Raw genomic sequence first — 11187 nt, forward strand, 5'->3', positions numbered from 1 at the left:
AAGCCTGGTACACAGACAGTAGGCAGAATTTTGTTGCAAAGGACTATATATTCAGGTTGATTAACTCCAATACTCATGGGGCCACTGGTAACAAACAGATGACCAAACAACTGATGGGATAGAGATATATCAGCAGATACCTTCTTGGCAGGAGATTCAGAGACCAGAAGGTTCTCCCTAACAATGTTCTCATACTATATAAGACTTCACATTACAGAACTTAGGCACAGCTCCAGGAAATTAGAGCAAAGTGATCTAAGAGAACTGTGTATCCATCTGGCCCAACATGGGCAATATGATCAGACCGACAATCAATGAATACTCAAGATGAAAATAAGGTTTGCTTAAGATTAAAATAAAGGAGGGGTAACATCTCTTTGGGAGACTGTGAAAGCAAACCCTCTCCCTCTAACTTTGAATGAAAATCAATTTCTGAAAGGCAAACAATTAAAAACTACACAATATGATATAAATAGTGCCCAGTCGGTTTAAATGTTAAAGGTAGGATTCCCCAACTTGAGAGCAAAACTTATAGTAGTGTGGTTAGGTACATCTTGGAATAATGAAGGAACAAAAAATTATATCATTGTTATTATCTCTTAATTTCATTTTATTCTTCTTTTGACATTCAAAATTTGAGGTTCTTTCTGGCATTAACATATTAGCCACATTTATAGTTTAAAAGGAGGCAAGAATGCTATCAACTAGAAAGTGAATCTAAAGGTTATTTATGTTTGCATTTTACAGTAGCAACAGAAACAGGTGGCTGATCTGAAATATTACTTCTAAGTGTTGTTACTACACTGAAGAGTTCTTTATAGGAGTGATGCCAAGCATTAGGAAATGCAAATTTCTGTTTAGGCATTGAATTGAGGAATAAGAGCCATATTTCTCAACTAATATTTAGGATTTGAGTATTGATTGCTTAAATATGCAGGTACATGTACTTATGGACTATACCATCTGCTATCAGGGTTTGTAAGTATGGCCTGTGGACAAAATTCAGCTCACCCTCTGTTTTTATAAATAAAGTTTTATGGGAACACACCCACAGTACTTTAGCACTACAACAGCATAGTTGAGTAGTTGAGACAGAAACTGCATAGCCCCAAAAGACCAAAATATTCACTATCTGTCCTTTTACTAAAAAAAAAGTTTGCCATTCCCCAGGCTAGGTGGTCAAAGTAGATACAGACCAACCAATATAATTCTTTCAGCAGGTCCATTTCTTGGTCAGCCTGCCAAATTCTATATTAGGTCTTCTGTTCTTTTTGCCCATCCTTTATTTTTCTGAAATTGTTTATGCAAGCCTGGGGACTAGTATCTTCATTCTAAATGAATTAGTCTTCCTAGGGACAATAGGTTTAAGAGATTCATATAACCATTATTTTTTTCTAAAGAATATTTTATTTATTTATTTATTTATTTATTTATTTATTTATTTTTGGCATATGAAAATTTATTATTGTCATGTTTTCACCATCAAAACTTATGATCTTGGTCTTTCTTTCTTGCCTTTTCATAAGGTCAAAAGAGAGACATTGGCTACTTTGATAACCTTAAATGAACTCCAGGAATGTCACCAACAGCATGATCTTTGCAACCAAATCCAGCAACCAGAACCTCACCCTTTTCCTCAATAAAATTCGAACTACCATCACTGGGTACAAAGGCTGTGATTTTTTTTGCCATTCTTGATCAGGTGGACCCTGACACACTTCCCGATGGCAGAATTTGGCTTTTTGGCTTCAACCCCTACTTTTCCCAGCACAATTCCCTTTGCGTGGGCAGCTCCTTCAAAAGTGTTGGCCTTCAAGGTTGTGCTCAAATGGGCTTTCTTGTCTTGTTTATCATGCTACTTCTGATTTTGTCAGTAACTACGGAGCTTCCTGACAGTACGAAGACCAGTACACTTGCCCATCCTGCCGGTGCCACAGGCCTGAGCAAAAAAGCTCCAAAGAATATTTTAAAAGTAAGCAAACAAAAATACATAGTATCAAACCTGGATGAGAAGCAATTGAATGTGGCCATTCTGTCATTGTGGCAAGAAGCCTTTAATTCACAGATATGGATGACTGAGGCCTGAGGGCTCTAACAGAATACAAATATCTAGGAGAGAGAGAGAGAAGCAAAACTGCCTCTTGATGAGGGTGAGAAGGGGCAGGATCTCTGTGGCAGAAGCTTGAAGTGAATAATGGGGATGTCCCTTAGTACTTTGTGGGGGTCTGGGAGAGATGGTGCTTCAGATTATACTAGTACATTTAGAGAAAAACATAAGCTTGTGAAGGCTCTTAAGACTGAAAATTTATGCAAGGCTTTTCTGGACCATGAGCTTTCTGGCTCACTCTATGAAAGGGCCTCTCATACACAGGGGCCTCCCAGAAGGGGAGACACCAGCTGTGAGTTATATTTTAAAGTTCTAGGAAACAGGCTACACAGAGGGTCTATGTTTATATTATGAGTCACAGCAGGGACAGGTGGTGGGTCTGGAGCTTAATGTCTGCAAATGATGTCTCTGACTGCCAGGATTGTTCAGAGGAGTTGTTTGTAGGAGTGAGTTTGGAAGAGAGATGAAGAAATGAAAAGGATTCTTTCTCTCAGTGGCCATTTTAAATATTGGAGTCCTTCCTTGAATTTGTTAAGGAAAAATGATACCAATATACAAGGGCTGTTGTAGCAACTCAAATTCATCAACAAAATGTGAGCAGAACCTCCAGTGGAAAGAACTGAATGCTAGATAGTACCAACATTGGGAATAATATAAGAATGAATGAGTAAATGAATGAATGAATGATGAGGGATACTCTAGATAAAGAAAAACAAAAAATAAACATTCCATTTTTCTTAAATAGAGTGTCAGAATTCAAATATTAGCTACATGAAAACTCCATTATCTTGGCCTTAAAGCTCTCCCTTTTATTCCTGAATTTATATCTCTAAAATGTTATGTGTCATCTGACAGATGTCTTAGCTTGTCACCATAATATCTATCAACATTTTTGTGGGTCCACTCCTCACTCAGCAAGATTGACATCAAGGACATATTATACAGAACTGCCAAAGAAGTCAGGCCAAATACAATTTGCTGTATCTATCTAAATTTTGCCTTAACTCTTTTGTCAAAGCTCTGAATTACAGAACAAAAGAGAAACTTGGCAAGAATGGCAATGACAAAGAAAGAGGAAGATACAGCACTGTTCTATGTAGAACACACACACACACACACACACACACACACACACACACACACACACATACACACATACACACAGAGAAATAAACAGCAAAATTTGTTCTGGACAGCCACTACCATACTTTACCACTGGTGGGGCTTTCATCACCCAGCCCATTATTAACCTAGGGGCGTTTGAAGAGAAACAAGGAGGACATGTTCCACAATTCTGCAGTTGTGCTAAACTGTTGCCTGAGATAGATAATCGCGCTTTTGACTGATAGGACCATCTTAGTCCAAAGAACTCCTTTCTGCAGTGTCCAGCCCCAGCAGCCCAGTTCCAGTTCTCAACGAGGCCAGATGTTCTCTTGAATTCCGTGTCTTTGCTCACATTGTTCCCTTTGCATGCTGTGTCATATGCCCACAAGTACTCACTCAGTGTTTTTTATTTCTTGGTGGTGTTGATAATAGACATGTCATGCTTGTCATTGGACTAAGAGACTAAGGCTGGACACTCCAGGAACTTGAATTAGCCCCATGCCAATGTCTTGGAAAGCAAAGAGCACAGATTGGGAAATAGAAAGGACAGATGTGAATTATAGGCTCTGCCACTTACATACTATAAAATTCAATTAGTGAAATGTAAGAATGCTAATCTGAAGAATTGAAATAATAATGTTGCCTCATAGGCTTACTTTAAGTATTAAAGATGGCACATGGAAATCTTACAGCGCACTAGCAGGTACAGTTCATATGAGTTTTCTTAGTTCTATAGAGAGCAGGACCCATGTCCATCTGAGTCTCATTTGTGTTTTATAAGTGTTTGTTGACATTTCATAGATAATTTCCACTTGAGTGTCTAATATGTAGTGTTCTGTTATTCATGCAAATTAATTTCTGTTAAAATAATTCCTTGGCCCTAACAGATCTTTCCATCTGAAAACCCAGAGTGTTTGTCCAGCTTGGGTCTTATGGATTTCCATAGCACTCCAGGGTGGTTGGGTAGGCTTCCCGATTTCCTCTTGGTGATCAGTCTAGACTAAAAGAGGAGAAGTGACTCACTGAAGGTCCTATCATCAAGATACTTCCAGTTCTGGAATCCAGGCAGCTCTTCTGACCCTCTCTCTAGCGTCCTGCCTAGCAGATTTATCACTGTAGCTTTGTGCTCCCATCATTTTTCTGGGGCTAAAAGGATAGCAGCAACATCCATATTATGGACTTTCCGAATGTTTACCTTTAGATATAGAAAGAGGGGGAAGTCAAAGGAAAAAGAATGAATATTGTTCCCCTCTTTGAACTCAATACACAATTCATTCTACTAGATTGAAAGATATGAAATCATTGTTTTTGTAGGTAAAAAATGACTGAACATCAGCAATTTTATGTGGTTTGGTCAAATATAACAAATAATGTACTGTTTGCTACATAATGTAAATGTCTGTGGTTTTTCTGTTGCATTTATGACAACACCATCTCTGCTATAGAATGGAGGGGATGGGATGGGAAGTAAACTTCTGCTGAGTGCCTAGTATGGGCCAGAAACTCTGTTAGGCATTTTACCTACCTTTTCTCTATGCTCTAAAATGTGGTACAGTAGACACCAGGATCTCTTTAATATTCACATTGTCACAAATATGTGCCGTGAAGTTCAGAGAAGTTAATTACATATTCCAAGTTTACACAGTCAATAAAAAGCAGAGGAGGTGTTTTAACCCGGTTATGTCTGACTTAAAGGCCTAAGCTCTCTCCACACTGCCATATGGCCCTCCCTTCATGGTGAACTTTTAGGATGCAGGGCCAAAGTTGGTCTAAACTCGTTTGGTACAGTCCAAGTAAGATCATAGACATTCAGTTGGTTAGAAATATTTATCTTCTTGAAATAGGCATGTGTAGTAGGGAATTTGCTATATGAATTTGGACTTTAGGAGAAATAAGTTATGGGATGAAGTTATGAAATTGGATTTCCCATGACTGACACATAATAATATCCAATAGATACTTCTTGAGTTAATGAATTATTGGATGAATTATAGATTTTGAGAGTCACTAGCAAGTAAAAGCAAATGTGTGCCCATCTAATTTTTTCTATGCCTATCCATTTTTCAAAGTATTTGAGATCGTACTATACAAACTGTTTCATCATCTCTTTAGAAATAACTTTTATTATTTTTAGTGGGTACAAATTTCCAGGATATAAAATTCAACTGGTAAAGAAATCTGTTTTTATATAATTAATCTATGCATTTTGAACTCCACTTTACCTATTGCAAAAAAAAGCAATCTTGCCAGCTGAAGGTAAACTCAGTCATCTTAGGGTTTTCTCAATCGGTTTAGTGTGAGGTAAATCAATTGAGGCTGGAACTTAAGTTCCATAGGTGGGGGACTTATATTACATCACCGAATGATGAATCGGTGTGGGTAAGTAAGAATAACTTGTGTGGCAGCAGTTAGGCATGGAAGAACAAGTAACCACCCTTAAATGAATTATTATTAAAAAAAAGGAAGTGGTGGGGGGGATATATCCAGTATCCATCCTTATCCACCTGACAGAAGGGGACCCTGAGGATAACACCTATTTGTTGGTTTGCACATGTGAATTACTATTGTAGACAAATTTTGTACAGCAACTTTATTCTTACCTTCTTTGAGTGGTGATGTCTAGAGAAATATATTTTCTTTGTGAGGGAAAAAGATTTTCTAGGGGTAGTAAATGTGGCAAGATGAATATACGATATATTCATAGATGAATATAGAATAGATTCAATAGAATTCATAGAACTCATAGATTCAATATATTCAAGATGATATATTTCCTGCCCCCTCACATATATCTTTTACCGTGTGATATTTCCCTCTCCCTGTTTCGATACCTGAGAAAAGATAGCCTCACAGGAATTCTAGGTGTCACCATAATGTGGGTATGGTATAATAGGAATGGCTTCCTTTCATATAAGGGTCAGAGAAGGCCCAGGTAGATCCACTGAGTTTACCATATCCCTCAGAGTTGTGCCACAAGTCCAGTCTTTTGTGTTCCCAGCACAAAAGCTAGCTGAGCAAGAGTCCTTGTGGTCCTGAGCCAGTCTCAGGGTCAAGATGAGAGGTTGCGGCATGGCAACATAAACCATATAGGTTTAGATGGGAATTGAAATATCTTAGGGGATGTCACCAAGGACAGTAAAGATCAAGACACTACATAAGCTCTGAGAATTTAGATGTCATATGATGAGAAGGGGAGACATAAATTAATTGGATTTATCATACATTAACAGAGAAAAATGAGATGAACTGAATTTATGCTGAATTACCCTCAGTCTACTGACAGTATACTTCTTTTTTTTTTAATATTTTATTTATTTATTTATTTGACAGAGAGAGGGGCAGCAAGAGAGGGAACACAAGCAGGGGAAGTGGGAGAGGTAGAAGCAGGCTTCCCACCAAACAGGGAACCTGATGCAGGGCTCGATCCAAGAACACTGGGATCATGACCTGAGCCGAAGGCAGACGCTTAACGACTGAGCCACCGAGGCACCCTGAGAGAGTATACTTCTTTTTTTTTTTAATAATAATATTTTTAATTATATTTTGTTAGTCACCATACAGTACATCCCTAGTTTTTGATGTAGAGTTCGATGATTCATTAGTTGCGTATAACACCCAGTGCACCACGCCATACGTGCCCTCCTTACTACCCATCACCAGCCTATCCCATTCCCCCACCCCCCTCCCCTCTGAAGCCCTCAGTTTGTTTCTCAGAGTCCATAGTCTCTCATGCTTCATTCCCCCTTCTGATTACCCCCCCTTTCTTTATCCCTTTCTTCCCCTACCGATCATCCTAGTTCTTATGTTCCATAGATGAGAGAAATCATATGATAGTTGTCTTTCTCTGCTTGACTTATTTCACTCAGCATTATCTCCTCCAGTCCCATCCATGTTGCAGCAAATTTTGAGAAATCATTCTTTTTGATGGTTGAGTAATATTCCATTGTATATATGGACCACATCTTCTTTTTTTTATAATAATATTTTTATTATATTATGTTAGTCACCATACAGTACATCCCTGGTTTTTTATGTAAAGTTCGATGATTTATTAGTTGTGTATAACACCCAGTGCACCACGCAATACGTGCCCTCCTTACTACCCATCACCAGTCTATCCCATTCCCCTACCCTCTCCCCTCTGATGCCCTCAGTTTGTTTCTCAGAGTCCATAGTCTCTCATGCTTCATTCCCCCTTCTGATTACCCCCCTTTCTTTATCCCTTTCTTCCCCTACCGATCATCCTAGTTCTTATGTTCCATAGATGAGAGAAATCCTATGATAATTGTCTTTCTCTGCTTGACTTATTTCACTTAGCATTATCTCCTCCAGTGCCATCCATGTTGCAGCAAATGTTGAGAAATCATTCTTTTTGATAGCTGAGTAATATTTCATTGTATATATGGACCACAACTTCTTAATCCATTCATCTGTTGAAGGGCATCTCGGCTCCTTCCACAATTTAGCTATTGTGGACAATGATGCTATGAACACTGGGGTGCATATGGCCCTTCTCTTCACAACGTCTGTATCTTTGGGGTAAATACCCAGTAGAGCAATTGCTGGATCCTAGGGTAGCTCAATTTTTAACTTTTTAAGGGACCTCCACACTGTTTTCCAAAGTGGCTGTACCAACTTGCATTCCCATCAACAATGTAGGAGGGATCCCCTTTCTCCACATTCTCTCCAACATTTGTTGTTTCCTGCCTATACTTCTTACAACAGAATTGGGGCTCAAAATAGAGATTAGATTCAGTTACAATGTAGAAAAGTATACAAAATAACACTTCTTGTATACTTGTGTACTTTACTGTGTCTTGAAAATTCGTACCTGCCATATTTTTCCTTCCTTGTAAAAATCATATTTATTTTTGGAGGAATTTTATAAAACATAGCAAAATTTCAGCTCTTGATCAGAGCCAGAAATGAAACTTAGATATATCAGACAAAAGAGGGAAAGAAGGGGTGGGGGAAGGATCATTGCTCTAATCTTATATGAAGACCTATCTGGAAGTTTTTTCAGTAAAGGAAACATTCCTAGAATCCCCAGTCATTTTCAGAACTCTTTACAATATGTGAAAGAAATACATAGTTGTAAAAAATTTAAATAATACAGACATACATAAGGCAAATCTGTCTATATTTCCTTTCTTCCAAAGATATCCTTTGAGCTAAAAATCCTTTAATAATTTCTTTGCATTTATTACGCTAGCACCTATGTATACATATACATATACAAAAATTGTTCATATCCTTACCCTGTTTTTCTGTTGGTGTATAAGTGCTTTTTATATATTAAAAATATTGACCACTTTTATAATACACTTTACAAATATTCTCTTTCAAGATTTTTTATGGCTTTTAAATGTATTCATGATGATTTTTGTCATATAGAGTGTGTTAACATTTTGCTTATGTACAAAGTTCAACATAAATAAATTTGGACCAGAAACACTGCACGACGGCTAATTGTATAAACCACTCTCCTAATTATATAAATCTGAAAGTCTCCTTGCTGCCAGCTCCAACTGAGCTCCCAGTCAGTAGCATGCATCAACCTTTAATCTGTACAACTGAGGCTATTTTTGACCTTTTGACAACACCAGCACTCCAGTTGAGACCATCTAAAACAAAAGAACCACCTAGCCAAACCATAGAATCATTACAAACAATAATAATAAACTGTTGATGTTTTAAGCCTCTATGCTTGGGTTGATTTGTTATGGATCAGTAGATAACCAAACACTGCCTACATTTGGATTGGTTGAATAAGGGAAAGACTATGTATATGTTTGCAAAAGCTCTCAAGAGCTGATGAACAGTGACTCCCTGACCTACCTCATGAAGCAGTGTCTCCTGCATGGGGACCTCTCAGAAAAGAGATACAAGCTTCAGATAATATTTCAAAATTCTAAAAGACAGGGAGTTACTAACAGATACTACTACATAATAAGTTTTAGAGCCTAATGTCTGCATATGATACCTTGGGACTGATTTTTTTTTTTTGAGAGTGGTAAGAATGGTCCCATCATTTTGAAACATAAAGAAAGGAATGAAATGGCCTCTTTCTCTCTGATTATTTCATATCCTGGACTGACTTCTTTCATTTTGGAAGGAAGAATTTGATCAACATCCAGGGGGTGCTGCAGTATTCCATAATCACCAACAGACCCTTCCTTCCTATCAAATCCAATGAAAACGACTGTACACGCTACTGCTACGATTCAATTTGCTACACAGCAGAAGTGAAGGAGAAGAGAAGGGGAAAAAAAACTTAGAAGAAGAAACAAATACCATATTTTAATAGAAAGGATTCTGAATATTAGCTGTTTGGACACCTTGTTGACATGACTGCATCTCTAGAACGGGATGTACAGTTGTTCCAGACAGTCAAAATAACATTCATTAACATTCAGTACATCCATTCCCCTGTTAGTAAAGCTGTTGGTGTCAGGGTCAGCATAGTCAGAAGTGTCAGGGAATCAGTTCAGGTATGATTTTATTATAATCACATGAAAGTGAGCTTAAATTATTTGATAAAGGCCCACATTTAGAGAGAAAAGAGAATCCCCAACAAGAGGGCAGCAATGCAGAAAGACATGCAGAAAATTGTAGTTAGGAGCAGAGATACAAACAACACGTATGTGCGTGTGTGTGTGTGTGTGTGTGTGTGTGTGTGTGTGTGTATTTATAGAACACTGCTGTCTCAGAATAATCCCTCTTTCAGAACAATCTCAGTGGCTTGCTGGAATAATTAAATGAACTGACCGTGTAAAGAAGTAGTCATAGTGAGAGTTCCCTTAGCTTGTTCCTTAATGGGCAGTCTTCACATATTCTGGGGTGGCCTCTGAATTCTACCAGGTACCTTGGGCATTTAAAAGACAAAATTGGTTTAGTCAGTAGACCCTGTGACTCTTGATCTCAGGGTCGTGGGTTTGAGCCCCATGTCGGGTGTAGAGATCACTTAAATAGATAAGACCTTTAAAAGACAATTATAGAAGAAAAATAATTAGTAGAAGACATATATCGGGTGACTATTCTCTAGAGGCCTAATTTTCTTACATATAATTCTTGTCAAATTGATTCCTTGCACATAAAAGAGCTTCTTCCTTCCCTTCTGAGAACCAGAGTGCTTGCAAAAATGGGGATCTCATTGATTTTCACAACATTTCTGAATGCTTGGGAGTGCTTTGTCCTTTCATCAGGTATAAGAACTGGGACCTAGACAGAATTCCTGACTCTTGTTCTTGTCTCCTTTCTGCAGATTCATCGTTATGCATGATGTTTCTACTATATCTTAACATTCTGAAGCTCAAGGAATACTAAACCTCCCAAGCCATATGTATTCATCATGTCAATCTAAAAGGTCCAAATGAGTTAAGAAAAGCACAATGATTGAATTTTATCAGACGTGTTCCATTATACAGAAATGATGTTGGATCACATTCATGATATAAACATGTTTAATTTTCTTTTCATTGTCACATTTCTGAATGTTTTCTATGATATAGTTATGCTATTGAGTTCAGGGCAGAGTTATATCTATTAAAAAAGAGAAGAGATGGAGTGGGAAAAAATTAATGTGCTAAATTTTCAGACAGAATGGTTGGGTGTGCTACACTCCATATGGTTTGCTTTGAAACCTGGATTACAATCCCCTTGTACAGATCAGGGAGTTAGGTTTTGTAGATGCTAAGCAAACTCTCCAAGTTTACACACCTTAAATGAGTGGCAGAACAGGATTTTAACCCATGTTTGCCTATTTAAATCCTATGCTCTCCCCATGCTAATACCATATAGACTTCTATTTGGATGGTAAGCTTTCAGAGTTCAAAGATTATATAATTTGAATTAGCTTGATAAAGTGTCCTTGCCTGGTCATACATGTAAATACATATTATGCTGTAGTTGGATAATAGGGCTTGGAACTCTGAAGAAAAGGCCTGTGATGGAGATATGATTTAGTCTGGCAGTGC

The 11187-nt window shown here is 37.8% G+C and overlaps 1 pseudogene; it reads right to left on the reverse strand.

Moving 5' to 3' along the window:
- Positions 1-1489: 1489 nt before the first annotated feature.
- LOC123000274 (40S ribosomal protein S23-like) lies at positions 1490-1921 on the reverse strand (annotated as a pseudogene).
- Positions 1922-11187: the final 9266 nt, after the last annotated feature.

Source organism: Ursus arctos, chromosome X (genome assembly GCF_023065955.2).
Source record: "Ursus arctos isolate Adak ecotype North America chromosome X, UrsArc2.0, whole genome shotgun sequence".
Classification (NCBI taxonomy): domain Eukaryota; kingdom Metazoa; phylum Chordata; class Mammalia; order Carnivora; family Ursidae; genus Ursus; species Ursus arctos.